Source organism: Chrysochloris asiatica, unplaced genomic scaffold (assembly GCF_000296735.1).
Source record: "Chrysochloris asiatica unplaced genomic scaffold, ChrAsi1.0 scaffold00146, whole genome shotgun sequence".
Lineage (NCBI taxonomy): Eukaryota > Metazoa > Chordata > Mammalia > Afrosoricida > Chrysochloridae > Chrysochloris > Chrysochloris asiatica.
In genome coordinates, this window is record NW_006408664.1 from 40,184 (window position 1) to 61,576 (window position 21,393).

Consider the following 21,393-nt stretch of genomic DNA (forward strand, 5'->3'; position numbering starts at 1 on the left):
TATAATAAATGCCACCTTTTAAATAATAAAATAATGAATTTTGGACGCATGATTGTCTTTATGTTGATTTTTGATATTGCTAATTATTCTTGTTTATGTTCCTCATTAGTCTTTATATTTTAGTTGTTGATTGAAACCAGCATAATTGGTTACAGACAGTAAGGACTGGGCCCAAAGAAGTCTCTTGAATGATCATGACATCATCACCAACATGAAATGCATGACAGATACCAATTCAAACAGTTCCTACAGCATGAAGACTAAAGTTCCCCAAAGCCATTTGCACATGGAAGCTTACAAGTATCACGTATCACATAAAGTCTTCCATACTAAATAAATTTTACATGTCTTGTCACATGTTTGTGCAAAAGAAGATAAAAGATAAAAATAGTATTTAATTTAGGTAGAATGTTTTGAACATGTGCTATGTACCTGGGACTGACTCAAATTTATATATGCACACGCATACATACATGTTTATATACACACATATACATACATGTTTATATTCACACACATACATACATGAAGGGAAGTCAAAGTTTTGCTAGTTTACTCATAGAAAGAAACCTTTACTAAACAAAAATATCAAAATGTGAAGATGGTGTTTCTTAGTATATCCTCCATTTAAGTTTATATACTTCTGAATTTGGTGTTTCAATCTCTCTAACTCTTCTACTAAAAAATTTTGCACTCTTCATTTTACACCATGCCAAAGTTTTGGCATCCTTAAGGGACTTAAATTGTGTTCATTTTTCAATGTTTTTTGAGTTTGGAAAACAAAAAGAAGTCTGAAGGGGCCCACATATACCCTAAGAAACCACCGTTTTGATTGGAACTTTTTTTTTTGTTTAAGGCACCCTAATATGGCACTGTGGGTTAATGTGCCAGACTGCAAAGCCATTTGAACTGCAAGGTTGGCGGTTCAAGCTTACCACCTGCTCCTCGGAAACCCTATATAGGGTCGCTATGGGTTGGAATCGACTCAACAGCACTTACCAACAACAACAATAAGACTAAAAGGAGCTCTGGTACCATAGTGGTTAAAAGTCGGAATGTTAATCTCACCGTCAGCAGTTCGAAACTACCAGCTATTCTGCGGGAGAAAGATGAGGCTTTTTGCTCCCGTAAATATTTGCAGCATCGGAAACCCTGTACAGGGTCGCTATGAGTCGGACCTGACTCCATGGCACATAACAACAACAACAGCAACAAAGATTTACAGCCTCAGAAACCCTATGCAGGTTCACTATGAGTCAGAAAATGACTTCACAACACACTACCACCACCGCCACCACCAATAAGATTAAGGCAAGTGCAGCACTAAAAGAAATTGCCTGTATCGATCCGCTGATTACAGAGATATGTTTAAACACATATTGTGTAGAGTAAACCCATGCATGTATGATCTAGAACCCCCTGTAGCCACATTATGTAGCCCTGTTTTACTTACCCACATTATGATCATTTTAATAGTCTTATTCTAAAGAAAAAGAATGCTATATTTTCTAAATTTCTGTTTTAATTTCTAATGTGATCAATATATATAATCTGCATAAACAAAAATTATTTGGGACCTTTATTAAGTTAACCATGTAAAGGAGTTAGTCCTCAGACCCAAATGAAAAGTGGTTCCAATTGAAATATTATGGATATAGGGCAGGTGGAAGTCTGAATACTGTCTTTGAGTCTCTTCAGAATTTTGTCCTGAGCAACTAGGATGAAAAGGATTGGAGAGAAGCAGGTTTAGAAAGAACATAGTAATAGGAATTCCATTTTGATCAGGTAATATTTGAAATATGCATGTTAGATGTACAAGTGAAGATAATTGAAATATGCATGTTAGATGCTGTGGAGATAATTGGATATGGAAGTCAGAAGGAAGGTCAGGGCAAAACAAATTAAGTTTTGGATCTTCGGCATAAAGACGGTATTTAAAGTCATAAGTCTTGGAGTGAGCATAATTAGAAAAGAGAAAAAAATCCAAAGATTGAGCCCTGGGACATACTTATGTTTACAGAGTACGCAGGGAAAGAAGAGCCAGCAAAGAAGGCTGAGAAGGAGTCACAGGTGAGACATCTGAGAAGCCAGTAGTGGGTGGTGTCACTAGGCCTCCTTACACGAAGCTGTTTCATGGAGGAAGTAAGCAACAGTGCCAGTTGATGCTGAGAAGCCACCCACGATAAGAAGAGATCATTGACATGGAATCAGGAAGATGGAGATCTTTGGTGGCATTGATAAAAGCAGTTTCCTTGGACAAGCACAAAAACCTACTTAGAACTGGCCAAGAAGAGAACCGAAAATGGAAAAATAAAGGCAGCAAGTATAGACAGCTCTTTCAAGGGTTTTCCGTCCCAGAAAAAGGACAGGGAAAAGGGGTGGTATCTAGAGGAAGATGTGGAGTCTGGGAAGGATTTGAAGATGGGAGCTCCTAAACGTGTTTGTATGTCAGTGGAAAATTGTTCGCGAGAGAGATTGATGTGACAGGGAGGTTAAGGATAAATACAGGAACACATTTCTTAAATGAGGGTGAAGGGATGGGATCTAGAGCTCAAGAATAGTGATGGATTCTCAGTAGGGGCAGCAGCATATGGAAAGTCCAAGAATGGGACAGATCATCTCTGTGATCTCAATAAAATGGTTGACAAGTGAAAAGAGTTAAGACTGAAGAAAGCTCGGGAAGTTCTAGACGAGAGGGAACGGGCTCTGCATTTCTTTATGTTTTTGTGGTTGTTTTTTTTTTGTTTCATTTGTTTGAGGCTGGAGAGATGGTGGTCCTTCTTCATTGCCCCAGCCGTTTGGGTCTCTTCCTGAGGACTTTGGGAAAGAAAGAGTTCCCCTGGTGTCCAGTATATATATTGGAACCTCTGTCTGTGATCTTCCCGGCTATTTCCCAGAAGTCTAGGGATTAGACAAAGAGTACTTTTATGATTCCTTTTAGCTGTTCACTTTCAGTAATAAGCCATGTGTCTACTCATCTCTGACAGGACACTCTTGACCTCTCCTTGTTATGTTGATTAGAAGAAGCAACAATATCATCTCGCCTCTTGAGATCATAGTGATCAGCAGCTTGAACTGGCAAGCTTAGTACAAATTCAATTTTATCCCAAGCACATGCTGTCCATCTTCCCATGGGGATATTTCCTGTACTGCTATCGTTAATGACAATGAATACCATTCCCTTTTTTTTTGTTTTTTTCAGTATCTCAGGTTAGTGATAGATGACTAATTCTTTGTCATCTCAAGACATCCTCCAGGTGAGGGGGTGGTTTAAGAAAAAAAAGGAAGTTAACTGTGTCTGGTTTCATTATGAGACTGGGACTTGTATCAGTCCTCACGTTGCATGGGCAGGATACAGCGTAGCATAAGAATCCTGAAATCTGTTTCATCATGAAGCATCCTCTTGTCTTACATAGTTCTCAGTAGGAGAAATAAATAAATGTGGCAAATATTTACTCAGCGTTTCCTCTCGCAGTTCACCAAGCAGGATTCCACACAGTACACACATCGAGTCAGTTCCTAAAGGATATTGTTTACTCAGTTCGTTTTTACCATGACTGCCCACTGCTTTTTAAGTCCAGTAAAATTTCATGTTAAAAAAAACAACAACAAAAAAAAACCCTTGAGCACAATTCCTTTTTCTTTGCCATATGTTCCTTTGCCACAGAAAAGATAAAGGAAGAAAGAAGGGCAGGGAACCAAGGGAATAGGCCTGAGAGAGTTGACGCTTAATAATAGGAGTAAATGTTGATCCCTATGGTGGTATAAAAGGAGCTCTGGTAGTGTAGTGGTTATGAATTGGGCTGCGAACCTTAAGGTCAGCGGTTCGAAACTACCAGCCGCTCCACGGGAGAAAGATTTAACACCCTCGGAAACCCTGTATAGGGTCTCTATGGGTTGGAACCGACTCGACGGCACTTAACAACAACAACATAGTGGTATAAAAAAGATTAAATTAAATTTAAAACTTCACACATAGAGAATGTGGAAAATAAAACACAATAACAATATCTGAAAAGTCTTTGAGGGGTTTAATTTCTACAAGTTCAATCTTAGTTGTTAATTGGATAAGACTACCCAAAAAGCTAATGAAATTGTGACCTGCACTGAAGAACTAAGAAAATGATCAAGAATTCCATCTGGTTCCCACTGTTAAAATTATGATGCTACATTTGAGTTCCCATTCTAATGACTAGATCAGCAAATGTATCACTGGCTATAATCTAATAAATTTAAGTGATTAGTTTTCAATTTAGAGCTTAATTTTCCCACACACACAAAGGGCAGTAGCCAAAAACAACGGCGGTGGGATAATATGAAGCCATGTTCCAAGAGACATTCGCAGGAACTTGAAACGATTATCTCAAGAAAAGATTTAGGGCAAATGAGGAGTTGGAAAGACCTGTTGCTACCTAACAAAAGGGCTCAGGCCTAGCAACGATTGTGAGGTTGGCCCAGGACCGGGCAGTGTTTTGTTCAGTTGTGTGTAGAGTAGGCACCTAACAACAACAACAACCTAACGCTTGTGCAGTTGTTATCCTTGCCCTGGTCACCCTGAAGGCAGACCAAGATCCAGTGTATTTAGGCTTCAAAGAGGTGTATTTGCCTCCCAGAGACAATTTTCTAATATACACAGTGATATTGTATATCTCTCTCTTCAGTTAGACTTGCTTATTTAGGAAGTGTAGTAATTACTCACTGGAAATGTTTAGTTAATCAGAATCAACCACTTTGTGGCCAGATCTCCCATAGCAGATTGTACTAGCTGGCCCCCAAAATGCTTCTCACCTCATTATGGTATTTATTGGTTCATTGAAAAATATAGGTTGCTTTTCTTTATCATGTTTTTTATTAAAAGTATAAGTTTGTAAGGTCAAAAAAAGAATAGGCCACTTCTCCAGAGCTGCTGTTGGCTCCTGAAGATAATTTTATGGAATGTTCTAGTATTTCTGAAACCTTCAGCTTCAAAATATAGAAAAGTCTTTTTCTGGTCAGTCCTTGTCTCAGCAGAGAGAAAGAGAACGTGTTGAATACAGTCCGAGGCCAACAAGCCACTGCCTTTGGTTTTCTTTGTCTTCTTCTGGAGATCATTCGCTTTAGTAGAGAAGTGGAGTTGATGTGAGATGTTCATTAGATCCAAAGAAAATAGTGGTATAGTCTGTTGATATAATGGGTAAATCTTAAATGATTAGTTTGAAACATAAAGTCCCAATTTTGAAATTTGAAATCTAAAAATGAAGTCTTTTTGGAATGGACTTAGATGACTAAAACCAGGAAATTTGCCCTATTCTTTACTGTTCTTCTTGTATAGTGGTAAAAGAATTACCACAAACATATGAATCTAAAAATCCCACTGCCTTTGAGTAAATTCCAATTCACAGCGATCCTGTAGGACAGAGTAGAATTGCCCCATAGGGTTTCGAAGTCTGTAAATCTTTACTGAAGCAGACAACCACATCTTTCTCCCTCTGAGTGGCTGATAGATTCAAACTGCTATCTTTTTGGTTAACAACTGAGTGCTTAACCACTGTGCCACCAAGACTCCTCATAAACAGATGAAAGGACTAAAAAACACGAAGCAACATCAAATAGTTTTAAAGTACTTTGGGAAACTCCTGAAAGTGGGTGTAATGTGTGGGCCTTTATATATGAATCATATTTATACATTCAGTATATAGCTAGTTAATTCTTCCTTATAACTCAGCCAAGCATTCGTTTATAGTTTCCTTTTCCTGGCTGTGTTTTGGTCCTAACTTGACATGTGTAACTGCTAGTGATTTGGTTCCCACTAACACCATCAAGTTGTTAAATTAGCTGCTGATAAATACATTACAGAGTATGCATGGCAAAAAGAAACCACAAGAGATTATTGTATTAGGTGATTTTTTTTTTTTTTAAGATTAAAACTTGCTTAGTTCGCCCATAGCAAGCAAGACCCCTGATGTATGTATGGAAGTCAGACAAGAAGAAATTTAGCTTGCTTCTCTTCAGTGTAGGCTTCCCAAGACAACAGTACATAAAACCTTTGTTGACCCTTGACATTCTTAAAGCTCCTAGTAGCCACTTCCACTTCCTCACCCAAAGAATCAGTATCTGCGTATCTCTAGATGCCCACCTACATCTGCAGGCTACACCACACTGATGCACATGGTCCCCATATATTTGTGAGGCTCAGAATGGAACCCCCCATGCTTGTGTTTAAATATGGAAATCTAATCAGTCAAGCTAACAGTGTCCTACCTTGACATGATGACCTTTTAGAAGGCCAGGTTCCTAGGTTGCTTAAGAGTTGGAATGTGCGGGCATAGGGAGAGCCTGTGCATAGCTTGTCCCTTCTTTCCTTGTTCTCACACCACCCCAGTCCATTCCACATGTCCCAGTTACATCCACACCCCGTGTACACAGCTGCCCCGTCATCTTCTGATCTCACGCTTCAGGTGGTATAACCTATCAGGGGAAGGTGGACACAGAAAAAAGGTCTCTACTGACCTTAGACACTCACTTGGAGCTACATGATTGGGAAAGTCTGGGGCAGAGAAGATCATGCCTTTGAGAAAGGGTCTGGCAGGGGTTTCTTGGCTGACTGAAAGAGGTCCCCTCCTTTTGCCTGGTGTTCCCTCTGGAGCCACTCACTGAAGTCTGTTGCTTCTCCTGATTGCAGGTCATTTCTCTACACAAAGATCACTCTAGCCTAGACTGAGGCTCAGAGAGCCTTGGCACACTGTCTCAGAGGAGCTTTGTGCCTCTGGACGTGGCAGGAACAAGAGTAGTTCTGCCCTTTCAGTGGAGCATTTGACCAAAGTCCTGTGTGTTGATCCTCTCCTTCCAGCGTTGTTCCTGTACATTCTGCAGGCCTCTCCCCTCCACACACCCCTAGATCTCTAGCTGGAGTTCTGGATCACAAACTGCTCTTCTTTAGAGTCTGTCAGTCAGCCCACCTTCTGCTCTCTCCAGAATACATGATCTTGGTGAAATTGTGAGTGATAGAAATAATTTGGGGGGCAATATCACAGTATCCTTTATACCTGAGGGTATCTTTGGTGCTGAGGAGGAGTCTGTATGTAAATCAAAAGGACTGTGGTATGTGTGACCTTCACCCTACCCCTGTCATTCCCCACCCCCTCACTTTCTAAGTTACTGACCAGGAAGACACTTAACCTCTCAATAGATCTCACTGTGTCCATCTACAAATCTGGTGACGAATTAGTACCTGTTTTCTAGCTACTTCAAGTGAGCATTTTCAGGACGAATTTGTGTGTGTGTGTGTGTGAGAGAGAGAGAGAGAGAGAGGTAAATAGGTAGGTAGCATAGGTAACAATCAAAACATCCCATCAAGCTCCATCCCAGTAGAACTTCATTAAACTCTCCAAGAGCTTTTTTTATATTATCAAGAATATGATTCAGATTTCCCTAAGTTGACAGAAAAGTGTGAAATCTGTTTCTAACAGATGTTCCCCATGATCCCCCAAATGTAAACATGTTTGCAAGACGGTAGTAAGACAACCTGTTTACACTAGGAAGTACTTTTAAAAAAAGCAAACAAAAAAGCATCACCCAGAGTAGTCATTGTGATCAAAGTGCCGTCAATTATTAGGGTGTAAAGGGAACTGATGACTCAACTTAGCACCACCGCGGTCTCCAGATTTCAGTTTCATAGCAGAGTTTCTTTTCAGGAATATTCTTCTTTTACACACAAATCCGATTTTCTTTCTAAAATGTTTCTCGATTTTTGTCAAACCGAAATACCAGGATCCCTTCAAAAGATGACTCCGATAGCCAGATTATGCTCAGATGAGCGTTCCACATTGCCTAGACCTGAGGTTTTGGCTCCCTGAGATCCTGGTGCCTATGAGGAGAGAGGGACGATCTTCCACAGTGACTCTTGACTCCCTGCTCCTTCACCTCCCCAGTTCATCAGATACTCTCTGTGACTGTGTGGTGGGAGAAAAGAACTTTCTGAATCAATCAAAGTGTGGTATTTTGATTCTTTCATATGCCTGGGTATTCTGGGCAAATGTATGTTCAAATCAGTGACTCATGAATCAAAATGCAAATTAGGTCTCTGAGTGCTGGCCGGCTGGAAATCGGCTTTTAAACCTGAAGTGAAATACAGTCTAATAAAAAAAAAAAAAAAAGCATTGTAATTTATGTCAATCTTAGCAGTTTTGTGAAAATATCACTGCTTTCCCTCAAATGTACAATGGGAGTCTGCCCCAATTTGGAAGAAGGATTGGTAGAGAGAAGTGTCTAAGTGAAAGCCCGAAGAAGTGTCTATTCTAGACAGGTTATTTTGTAAAGGTTTGTTCAAAACTCTTTTAGGATGTGTTTTGCCACACTATGTAGTCTGTGACTTACAGATGGAGAGGCCAGTCCCTGAAGCATCCTCCCCTAATGTAATGGTGCCCTACTCAATTTGACTTACTGGACTAGCCTAGGAACTGAACCTCTATGTATAATACCACTTGCATGGAAAATAGGCTCATGTTTTGCCATTTGTCTTGGATTCCCAGGAACTTTTCTCACCAGAAAATTAAATGGGCTGTCAGTGAAAGTAGCAATGCCACAAATACTAGGACCCAGAAGTAAGAGCACCCCAGTGGCACCTGGGGAGGACGGAGTGTCAGCTTGAGTTGTTAGTATTTGCAGTGCAATTTAAGTTGCAAGATAATGTGCCAGAATCTACCTGTGCTTGCAAATACTTAAAATAATTAAGATTTTTTTGACACATACACACACACCAAAAACTAAAAATAAATAGTTGTGGTTGTAGTTAAGTGCCGTCGAGTCCATTCCAACCCATAGTGACCCTGTATAGGGTTTCCAAGGAGCAGCTGGTGAGCTTGAATCACCGACCTTGCAGTTCAAACAACTTTGCAGTCTGACACATTAGCCCACAGCGCCACACCAGGACTCCATTAAATGCCATCGAGTCCATTCCGACTTTCAAGAAGCAGCTGGTGAGCTTGAACCACTGACTTTGCCGTTCAAACGGCTTTGCACTCTGGTGCATTAACCCACAGCGCCACACCAGGCCCCAAAAATGATTAAAATTAATTTAAAAGTTCAAGTTTACAGAATTCAAGATCAATCTACAAAATCACTTGTATTTCTTTATTTCCCTGAAAATTAAAGTTCCATATACAGTAGTATCAAAGAGAATGAAATAACTAGAAATAAATGTAACAGAAGAATGCTAACACTTGTACACCAAAAACAATAAAAATTGTTTAAATAAATAAAGAAAAAAAAAACTAAATAAATGGAAACAAATTTTATGCTTAAGAGTACTTGTTTTAAGTACTGTTGAACTGGTTCCAACACTTAAAGATCCTGTATAGGATTTCCGAGGAGTGGCTGGTGGGTTTGAACCACCAACAATACTGTTAGCAGTCCAGTTCTTATCCTATAGGGCCACAAGAGGACTCCCTAAAAGGACCTAATCTTGTACAAATGGCTCAGTTACAGGTTCAATGCAATCTCTATCAGAATCCCAGTTGCCTTTTTTGCAGAAATTGACAAGCTGATCCTAAAATTCATAATGATATACAAGTGACTCAGACTAGATTAAAAAAAAATAGAGAGAGAAAGAACAAAGTTGGAGAGTTCACCCTTAACTGAAAACGTTCTACAAAGATACCATAATTAAACAGTGTAGTAGTGACAGAAGGATACATAAAATTGATACATTTGAGTTTTGTTGTTGGAGAAGAATATTGAAAGTACCATGGACTGCATGAAGAACAAACAAATCTGTATTGGAAGAAGTACAGCCAGAGTGATAGTGAGACTTCATCACTCATAATTCAGATATATTATCAGGAGGGACAAGTCCCTGGAAGAGAACATCATGCTTAGTAAAGTGAATGATCAGCAGAAAAGAGGAAGACATCCAACAAGATTGGCATAGTGGTAGAAGCAGTGAGCTCAAGTTTACCAAAAATTGTGAGGTTGGCACAGGACCAGGCAGTGTCTCATTCCACTGTGCTATGAGTCAGAACCTACTCGATGACACCTAACATCAACAACAACAACAATACAGGTCAGTGGAATAGAATTGAGAGTCCAGAAATAAACTCATATTTATAGTTTTTTTAAGTTGTCAACAAGTGTGCCAGGACAAGTCAGTGGAGGAAAAAAATCATCATTCAACAAATGGTACTGGGACATCTGGATATCGACATGCAAAAGAATGAACATGAACTTCCACCTCATGCCGTATATAAAATTAACTCAAAATAGATCCTAAAAGTAGGTGTAAGAGCCAAAACTAAAACTTTTTGAAGAAAACATAAGATATTTTCTTTTTTTTTTACCTTGCATTAAGTAGAGGTTTCTTAGCTATGAAACTAAAATCATAAATGATGAAAAAAATAGACAAATGTGGCTTCTTCGAAATTTAAAACATTTGTGCTTTAAAGAACACCATTAAGAAAGTAAAAAACTAATCCCACAGATTGAGAGAAACCGTTTCACACCATCTATATGATAAGGGATTTGTATCCAGAATGTATAAAATATTTTACTATTTACCACTAGAGCCCTGTTACGGTGCTGTAGGATAAGCACAGAACCACAAGGTTGGTTTGATTCATGAGGTCAGTGGTTCACATTCACCAGTCGCTCCTCCAAAACCCTATTCAGGGTCACTATGAGTGAACCCATTTGATGGCACTTAACAACATTTATCAATAGTAAAAAGACAATTTGTTGTTGTTGTTGTTAGGTGCTGTTGAATCAGTTGTGACCCTGTATAGGGTTTCCAAGGAGCAACTGGTGAACTCAAACTGCCGACTGTACAGCTCAAACAACTTTGCAATCCAGTGCATTAAATTAGGCCAGTTTAAAATGGGCAGGATTTGAATAGTCATTTTTCCATTGTACAACATCATTATCATCCCTATTTTTTCTATTAGAAGATTGAAACTTTGCCTCTGCTACATGGCCAAAATCATTCAGCTAGTAAATTGGAGTTGGGACCAGGTCTGTCTGATGGCACACTGTACCACAGGGCCCCTAAAGAAGAAACCCCATCCCAAGCTGAACAGAGAACTAACAGTCTCCTGCTTAGAGCAGTGAGCTGTGATAATTTGGGAGAAAATAAATACTAAATACAAATAGGAGGTTGTCACTTTTATGGTAAATGTGAAACAAATTTATTTCTGAAAATGTTGTAAGTGCTGTCAGTGACAGACATGGAAAATAATGGGAAGAGAAAGGAGACAGCCAGATCTGAGTTGGTAAATTACAGAGCCACCATATCATGAAAGTTCCTGGAGCCGCTGGCTGGTGTGGTGTGAGGCACAGCCAGTTGACAGTAAGTTTGATCAGAAACCAGGTAGAGATGTTCCTAAAGCCTAAACAAGGAAAGATCATATTTCATCCAGAATCTGAAGTGGCCCCAGAGGAGGTCATCCTGGGACACTCCAGGGGTCAGGATCCAATACAGAGGTCTGTAGACTAAATTGAGTTTCTTTACAGCAGAGGTTTTAACCGAGATGCTTGGGGGGCCTCTGGGTAAACTTCAAAGGGTCTTTGAACCCTAGCAGTTGTATAGAAATGTTTATTTTCCCTTTTTCCTAGGGAGAAGGTCGTCAGGTTCTTAAAACATCTATATGACAGGAGAAAGGTTTTTTGTTTTTTTTTAAAAGTTGATTTAAATATTTATCTTAAAGTTCCTGGCTAATTGTGTGATAGATTGTGCTAAATGGTCTGGCACTCCTAATTTTTGGAATAGAAGTGAATTTTCAGTGAGTGATCTCACTGCCTGCAGAACCGTCTGATTCTGTCCTGGCATTTGATAGAACTTGTTAGGGGATTAGGTAAGACAGGATGTTGGTACATTTGAGGTCATTAAACCAAGAAGGGAAGGGGGAAAAAAAATCTTGCTACATGCTTTGTGCATTTGAATTCGATGCTGAATAGCTAAGTGACTTTCTTTGTGCTGTGTGCCAACACTTTTAAACCCTGCTTCAAAACAGACTGGAATGGAGGAGACAGCTCCTTCTAGATGCAGTGCGTTGGTAAATACCCGTCTTTCCAAGAAATACTCTTTTACTTGTCCTTTTATGGAGGAGGTGTGGAATGCTATGATGTCCTTAGTTGCATAATGTTTGTAAACGGGTTTGGTAGTATAGAAGCTAGAGAAACAAGTAGGCCACCAGCATTCTCACAGTTCCAGTTTCAAGACTAGGGGGCTACTGAAGAATATGTCACAGAAAACCTGATTTCTATTAAAGGTTTGGTTTAATGAAATGTAACTCTCAAGGTTTATTTCCCACCAATTTTTCCTTCCATGTTTTTCTCCTTCAATTTTATTTTGAATTTACAATTCAGATATACTGAAAACATACTGGATAATTCAGTGGGAAACCCCATTTAACTTTGGAGAGGAGAATATCAAATATTTTTATGATAGGTGTTATTGTCAAACCCTTTCCTATATGTGATATGACTGTATAAATAACAGGCAAAAACTTACGTGGATAATGAAAGTATTCATTTAAGCACAGTATAGTCCCAACTCTTCCACTCACTGACTGCTGGGCCTGGGATCATGAATGTGGAAACAGACAGTAAGCCCTCAATAAATGCTATTGTCTATTTGTGTCCTCTTCTCACAGTTCAGTAAAATGAGAAGCTTGAACTCAGTGACTTCCAAGTTCCCTTCCAGCTCTGCTGTTCCATGATTTCAACTTACCAAGGGAGAAAAATAAAGGATCCATATGGACAATCCAAAGAGCTCTGGTAGCATAGTGGTTATGAGTCGGGCTGCTAACTTCAAGGTCATCAGTTCGAAACTACCAGCAGTTCCTTGGCAGAAAGATGAAGCTTTCTGCTCCCGTAAAGATTTACAGCCTCGGAAACCCTGTACAAGATCACTGTGAGTCGGGACCAACTCCACAGAACATAACCGCCGAGGACAGTCCAGTTTGCTGTTCCCTTGTGTGTACACACAGTTTCTTTGGCTTCTGATTTTCACTCTCCTCTGCACCCCATTATTCCTCTTTCTCAGTCAGCTTGGAACCATCTGTGAACTTGGAAGTGGGAAGAGAAGGCAGACAGAAGGGAGTGAAGTGCCTTTAGTGGTAGTTGATGTCCTGCTGTGTTAGGGACTCCAGCAAGACTGAATTGTGCCTGACAGTGCCACATGGGTATCAGCAGAGCAAGACTCAGCATCCAGGTCTCATGGCAAGATTTAGCACTGTTGATATGTATGCTAGCAAATAGTGACTGGAATGTGAAGATTGTGAATCCAGAGCCAGAAGCTGAGGTCACTAAGAAGTCTCAGCAAGAAACAGAGTATCTCCAGGGAAAGAAGAGACAGCTGAAGAAGAGGCTGAGAGCAGATATGTGATCAGTCTCTAGGCAGGGAGTAGATAAAATTTGGATGTGAGGATTCAAGGACCAGTGAAGGCAGACAGACCCAGAAAGCCATGTCTTTCCATTATTTCTAGTATATATATCTGCCATTCATTCACCCACAGTGATTTGGTCTTCATTCATTCATCAAATTTGTGCAAGGCATTCTTATTCAGTGGTGAATAAGAGAGGCTAGGTTCCTGTCATGCAGCATTAGTCTTCACAGAGATCTTATGGAGATCTGAGGAGACTATAGGTAATAAATAACATGACAAACGATCTAATGGAACCAAACGGTAATAATGAGAAGTACAGGATGGGCCGGGCGGGTGACTCTGAGTTGCCAATACATTTGATTAGCACTAACCAGTTGCCATCAAGGAGCCTGGTGGCATGTTGCATTATACTTTGGGCTGCTAGACACTAGGTCAGCAGTTCAAACCTACCAGCTACTCTGCAGGAGAAAGATGAGGCTTTCTGTTCCCATAAAGATATACAACCTGAGAAACCCTGTACAGGGTCTCTGTGATTTGGAACTGACTCAATAGTATACAACCACCACCAGCTGCCATCAAGTTGACTTTGACTCACGGTGACACCATATGTATCAGAGTGGAACTATGCTCCATAGGGTTTCCTTTTTGCTGTTTTTTGTTTTGGTTTGGTGTTTTTTTTTGGGGGGGGGGTACGTTTTTATTGTGAATTGAGAGATGGTTACATGGGAGAACATCAGTTTTACACTCATTATTTCATTGCAATGATTACAGTCTCCTCCGTGCATCATCATTCAACAGTATTTGCTTCTATTCCCTCTGTTTTTTGTTTTGTTTTGAATGTACACAAAAACTCTCAGGAAAATATAATCATTTAAACAACCAAAAAGCACAAGCTTGCCTCCTGGCCGCCAGCACACAGTCCCTCTCTTTCCATGAGTCCAGAGTCCTCAGCTGCTCCCTCTCTCCATGTCCTCATCTCTATTTCCATCTCTGGTGTCATGGCTTTTCTGGATAGGCCTCCACATTCCACTCATGCTCTTCTCCGTTGATGGTCCTAGGGTCCTCTGTCCCTGGACTGTAAGATTAACTGCTCCCCTCTTTTTGTTACAAAACTTCTACCTTTACAGTTGTGGCAGTCTAAATTAGTCATGATAGCAGTTATTCTCTATTGAATCATAAAAATATTTTCACCATATCCTTTCACCAGACGCATCTAGACAAGATGAAAAGTATTCAGTGGAGATTCTACCTTCCCCCGCACACTCAGAACCTAAACTCTTTCTTGAGAATTTGTAAGCCAGTCACTTTGTGCCTTTATCGCCACTCCCATTTTAGCTAGTCAATGTCTAAGTTGCCCATTCTATCAATCCTGTATAAGATGGGATAGAACTGATACTTGATGTGAAGACTCCTTCCTTCTCACTTGGTAATTTGAGCTACTACATCTGTGAGTATAGGTCAAGTTGAACCACTGCCACTTGATCTATGTTGAGGTTCCACATGAGTGTTATGGAATCTTTGCAATGTTAATTTGCTATGATCCACAAAGTCAAATGACTTTCCATAGTCAATAAAACAGAAGTAAACATTTTTATGGAATTCTCTACTTTCAGCCAAGATCTCTTTGACATCAGCAATGATATCACTCATTCCACATCCTTGTCTGAATCCAGCTTGAATTTCTGGCATTCCCTGTCAAGGTACTCTTGTAACCAAAATTTTACTTGCATGTGATATTAATGTTATTTTTCAATAATTTGTGTTTTCTGTTAACTCACCTTTCTTTGCAACTGGTAAAAATATGGATCTCTTCCAGTGGGTTGACCAGGTAACCATGTTCTAAATTTCTTGGCATAAACAAGTGAACATTTCTGGCATTGCATCCATTTGTTGAAACATCTCAGTTGATAATACATCAATTTCTGGAGCCTTGTTTTTTGCCAGTGTCTTCAGTATAGCTTGGATTTCTTCCTTCATTACCACTGGTTCTTGATCATATGCTGACTCCTGAAATAGCTGGACATTGACCAATTCTTTTGTGAATTGTGAATTCACAGTGACTCTGTGTATTCCTTCTATCTTCTTTTGATATTTTGCACATTGAGCCCTTTAGTATTTCAACTTGAGGCTTGAAATTTTCTTCAATTCTTTCAGCTTGAGAAATGTTAAGAGTGTCCTACCCTTTTGTTTTCTAATTCCAGGTCTTTGCACATTTCATTGAAATACTTGGCTTTGTCTTCCTTCGTGAGCTGCTGTCTTTTGAAAACTTCTGTTCAACTCTTCTACTTCATCATTTGCTTTTGAGCAAGTCTCAGAGTCTCCTCTGATAGCTAGTGTTTACATATTTTCCTGTCTTTTTAATGGCCTTTTGCTTTCTTCATGTATGGCATCCTTACCTTATCTGGTCTTTAGTCCTTAGCATTCAGTGCATCACACATCTCTAAATTCAGGTGGGATATATACTCAAGGTCATACTTTGGCTCTTGTAGACTTGCTTTAATTTTCTTCAGCATGTGAGCAGTTGATCTGTTCTGCAGTCAGCCCCTGGTTGTGTTCTGACTGATAATAATATTGAGCTTCTCCACCATCTCTTTCCATACATGTAGTCGATTTGATTCCTGTGTAATCCATCCAGTGAGGTTCACATGTATAGTTGCCATTTATGTTGTTGAAAAGGGTATTTGCAATGAATAAGTTGTTGGTCTTGTAAAATTCTGTCATGCAAGAGACCTTGTTGTTGTTGTTAAGTGCTGTGGAGTCGGTTCCGGCCCATAGCCACCCTGTATAGGGTTTCCGAGGAATGACTGGTGAGTTTGAAACACAGACCATAGTCAAGAAAAGTGCACTGAGAGAGTGCTGTGTGAAAGGAGCTGGGAGCAAAGACAGCAAAGTTTATTCTTACAGCAATGGGAAACATTGTAGAGATTTTAAGCAAAAAAGTTATATGTTGATTTTAAAAGATGACTTGGATTAGATGGGAGAAAGTTGTAAAGGAGCTGTGTGCAGAGAGGAGTTAATATAGCAGGCATAAGATTGCTATCTTTAGTAACACCTTCTTGCAAGATTAGCTCAGGACTTCAAAACCAATACATTCCAGTTTGACCTCATGCTGAGAATTCGAATTTCCACCAAGATATACTGACTCAGAATCTATATTTTAACAAGATCCCTAGTCACCTCTTATTAAAATGTAGGTTTTAATTTAGTGTCTCTGGGGTGGAGATGTGAATTCTCAGCAGGGGTCAAACCACAATGAAGCAGTTTGAAGCCCTGCTGGAAAGCGAAATTCGGGGAGTGTTTCCACCATTCGCTAAAAATGATATGGTTTGTTTATTGTGCTTAAGCTCTTTGCATAAGCAATGTGGTTTACGCTTTGCTGACCACCCACCTTTCTGGAACTCTAAAATGTAATACATACCTGGAATAAGGGTATAGATGGCCAGTACCCAGTAAAAACCTGGAGCACTGAGTCTGTAATGGGTTCCCCTGAAAGATAATACTTAGCACACATTGCTACAATTTGATGCTTGAAGGAAGTGGGTGGAGCCCATGTGACTCCCATGGGGAGGACTCTTGGAAACGTATGCCTGGTTCCATCCAGATTTTGCCCATTTTGTCTTGTTGATTCGTTTGTATCATCTTATTCTAATAACTCGTAACTGTGAACTGTGAGTGCAACTAGATCTGAGTCGTGTGTATCCATCTAGTGCTCACCTAACTGGGACATGGTCTCAGATCTGAAAACAGTCAGTTACCATGATGATGGCAGTGGACCAGGTGATGATGATGGCAATGAACACATTTGAGATATGATTTGAATACAAAATCAGCATGACTTGCTGATGAATTGGGTGTCAGAAGTAAGGGAGAGAGAGAAACATCCACATTAACTCCTAGGTATTTGGCTGCAACAACTGAGTTAGTTATAAATCCTTGAACTGAAACAGTGGGTTAGACATCTTGTAGGTGCCCCTCACATTACTGATCTTCCAGGTCCTTGGTCAGAGTTGTTGCAGACCTTGCCCCTGCTGAACATTCAGCTCTGTGTGGACTCTACCACCTTCACTTGCTTTGTGTGAGATACTGTAGACTCGCTTGGCACCCATGTTTCTGCAGCCTGAAACTCAAGGGATTCCTGCCTTTAGCAGATGAGCCTGGCAGGCATGTGCAGATCCCCAAAAAGGTTTAGGCTTTGCAGATTTTCTCTGGCCAGTAAATGAAGCATGAACAGAGGAAACATTTCCAAACAGATAGAAGGAGGCAGAAAATCTTCAACCACCCGAACCAAGTGTTTCACCTAGGCAGTGCCGGGGCACTGTTGATGCCATCTGTAGTCCCCAGAAAACTTCATTCTATGTTGGCAGGCAAGCACATTAGTGCCCACCTGCACTCCTGCAGGTGGAGTGGTGCCAGAGCTTAGCCACTAGCTGCCTGATTTCTTGGATGATCCTGTAATAAGTGTGGAAAATGTGGTTCCTGAGTCCTACAAATAGTCATGAAGGCCACATCAGACCTTCTACTGCCCAGTGCTCATTTCAGGTATTTTTTGCTTGGGCCTTGCCAAGACTCATAATGATCTGCAAAGACTGGACCAAGAGTGAGATACTCGAGACCTTGTGCTTTCACTTCTGTGTCCAGTGTTGGAAAACATATAGGATCATGCTAATAATTCATCTTTAGAGAATAATCTCATAACATAATTATTTTAATAAGATACCTAGTAGTACTTTTTTCAAGAAGTTGCTATAGGAAAAAGTTTAAATCCTGATGTGCTTCATGAAGTATAGCCATTTCTGCTCTAACCAGTTGTGTGATGTGCTGGTGAGTCAATTCACCTCATAGAGACCTGATCGGACAGAGGAAAACTCTCCCATAGGGTTTTCTGGGCTGTTATCTTTATGGGAGCAGATCACAGAATATTTTCTCCTGGGGAGTCACTTGGCTTCAAACCAACCGCAGACCAGTGCTTAACCATAACACCACCTTGGCTTCTTCTAACAAGCTACTCAAGTCATTTTACACAAATAAATTGCTATAGGACTTGCAGCTTTGCCAGTTTACTTTTGCATCTTATGTGTGTCCTTTAACTGTAGTCTATGCAACAAGTAGTGGTGTTTTCTCGGGACATATGAATGTAATCTCCCTAAATTATAGTGGATGATTATTTCATAGATAGACAGTGGCCTTTCGAGTTAAGCAGACACGAACTCAAAATGTATGTAATCTGCTCTCCAGCAGAGAGATCTTAGGCAGAGCTTGTCTCTTCCAACTGATAAGCTACAAGTACTGTAAAATTCTTACCATGGTTCCTAGCACATAGAAGTGCTCAGTAAATGGACATTATTAATATTACATAGAAATGCAGGCTAGTATTCCGTCTTAGAGGAGACTTGGTGGTACAGTGGTTAAGCTCTCAGCTGCTCACTGAAGGTCAGCAGTTTGAACCCACCCACCCACTCTGGGAGAAAGATGTTACTGTGTACTTCTGTAAAGATTACAGCCTATGGGCAGTTTTAGTCTGCCTTATAGGATCACTATCAGAGTCCAGTGTGATACTGTAGAATAAAGCACTGGATCGCAAGATCAGTTTGAACCACAAGGTTGGTGGTTCAGACTCACCAGCCACTGAAACTCTATACAGGATGGCTATGAGCTAAAACAGACTCTGCAGCACTTAACAACATAGGGTCACTATCAGTCAGAACTGAGTTGACAGGAATGGGATATTCCATTTTATATATTCTGCTGTTGTTGACACCAACTTATAACAACAGGACAGAGAACTTTCCCATAAGGTTCCCTAGGCTGTCACCTTTACTGGAGCAGACTGCCAGCTCTTTTCTCTTACTGAGTGGCTGCTAGGTTAGAACCACCCACCTTTCAGTTAGCACCCATGCACTTAACCATTGCCCAGCAGGGCTCCTTACAAAGTGCACAGGAACGCAATAAGTAGATTCTTTTTAGCTTTTTCTCTTTTCTGAATTGTTCGTTGCAAGTAGTTCTGATTGTCCCATTCCCTGTGATACAGGTGAAAATCTGAAGAAGCTCACCCATTGTATTTGGGAACGTAGTAGACACCGTGAGTGTCACAGAGAGAGATTTTTCTTACTGTGGTTCTCCTCCTAAAGTAACCTTGGTTCCAGCACCTGAAATGTGTAAGTGGAAACTTTCAGAGTTGTTTTATCTTAATTAAATTTCTCCATCCTGTCTTAAATCACTCTATATTTATTGCAGCAGAAAAGCACATTTCCTTGCATCAACTTCCCATGCCAGTAGAACAAAACACAAAAGCCACAAGATCTATGATTCAAAGGTCTTCTGTCTTATGCAAGTGGCTGTTTAAACTCCGAAGTGCCGTTTTTGTTTTTTTAATTCATCTCTGTAATTTCCAAAAAATTAACATCAATGGACTCTTTTTTTTTTTTTTTTTTTTAAGCCCTCTGGCTATAGAAATGGTGTGACTACTATATTTAGTGTTTCTGAATATGAATAAGGACTCCAGCACCACTTTCATACAGTAAATATATTTATTGCTAAAACTGTCACCAAATTTTCAGTAATATTCTGGTACAGTGTGGGACAAGCAGAACGTTTGAAGGTTGGCCTTTTTAAACAAACCATCATACCTAAATACAATCTGTAATCTGAGGACTTCAGTTTTGAACTCCTATTTTCTTTTTTAGTAACATTTTCTACTCAATTCAGAGAAAATAAGCAGGGAGTGTGTGTGTAGGTATGTCGCTAGGTAGATAGGTGGGAGGGAGGGAGAATCATTTGTCAACCCTAAAAATCAAAAGTCTGATTTTGGATGGGGGAGCCAGGGTGACATTTTGAAGCTCGGTAGCCAGACTGGTTCACCAGTGTCATCCACGTAACTCTTTTAGGATGCTGAGCAAAATCAAGTTGTTTTGTTTGATGAGTTTTCACCTCAAGTGATAATATCTTTATCATGGAGAGAACTAGCTTTAAAAACTATGCACCCAAAATGATGGTGTCCCTATATTTTTCGGCTTCGCAAACCCTGGGGTAAGGTTCAGACAACAACATAAAACAGTTCTGAGTGCTTTCTTTCAAGTGGAAAGAGGTGATGAGGAAAGGGAAGAATTGACAACGTGAAGACACAGGAAACAAGGCAGCAATGTTGGGAATCTGAAGAGCTTTCAACCACTTTTCTGTTTTTTGGAAATTACATTATTGGTGTATTAGATTTGTGATTTAAAAAAAAAAAAAAATCTCCACCTGTCGTTTCCTGGGGAAATGCAAATCCCATTAAAGCTACTAAGAAAATCTTAGCTAAATGTTGAGTTCTAAGGATAAAGAATGCAATCAGCTTTGCTTATATAAGAAGTACCTTCTAGAAAACCTTATCATTTCACAACTAATTGGTATAAATGCTCCCTTGCCCACTGTTTGCAGCTGGAGACCCACTTACACTTTTTATGACTGTTGCTGTGATTAAATACCATTTACTTTTTCTTAGCTTAAGAATACAGGACCCACTGGTTTTTTTGTTTTTCTAAGTAAATTTAAGTTTGTGCAAGAGGGAATTACTTACAGATAATTTCTCATATCATGGATATGTTAGTTGTAAGTGAATGAATAGTCACTTCTTTCTGAAACTTTCCCCCAGCTTCTCTAACAGTAAATATGAAGAAATGAAAACGCTGTGCTTTCACGCTTAGTGTAGCATTACCATATCTCCTCACCCACCTTTTCGTAAGAGGAGTCTGATGAACCACTTAAGGGTTTCATGAGGGCTTCAGAAATCAATCTAGTCAAGAAAGTCCATGAGGACAAGGAGGGCCCATAGCTCCTTTACTCACTATTGCTTCAAGACATCACAATAGTGCCTAGCATTCTCAGAGATGGCCATTAAATACTTGTTGTATGAATGTGTATTATTCTGTGAGCCTCTAGGGTCTGAAATACATCTAAAAAGCTAGTATGAGAGACAGTCTAGAGCTGTACTGTCCAGTAGCCACATGTAGCCATTTTAATGTAAATACAAATATAAATAGAGTAAAATACACATTGTAGT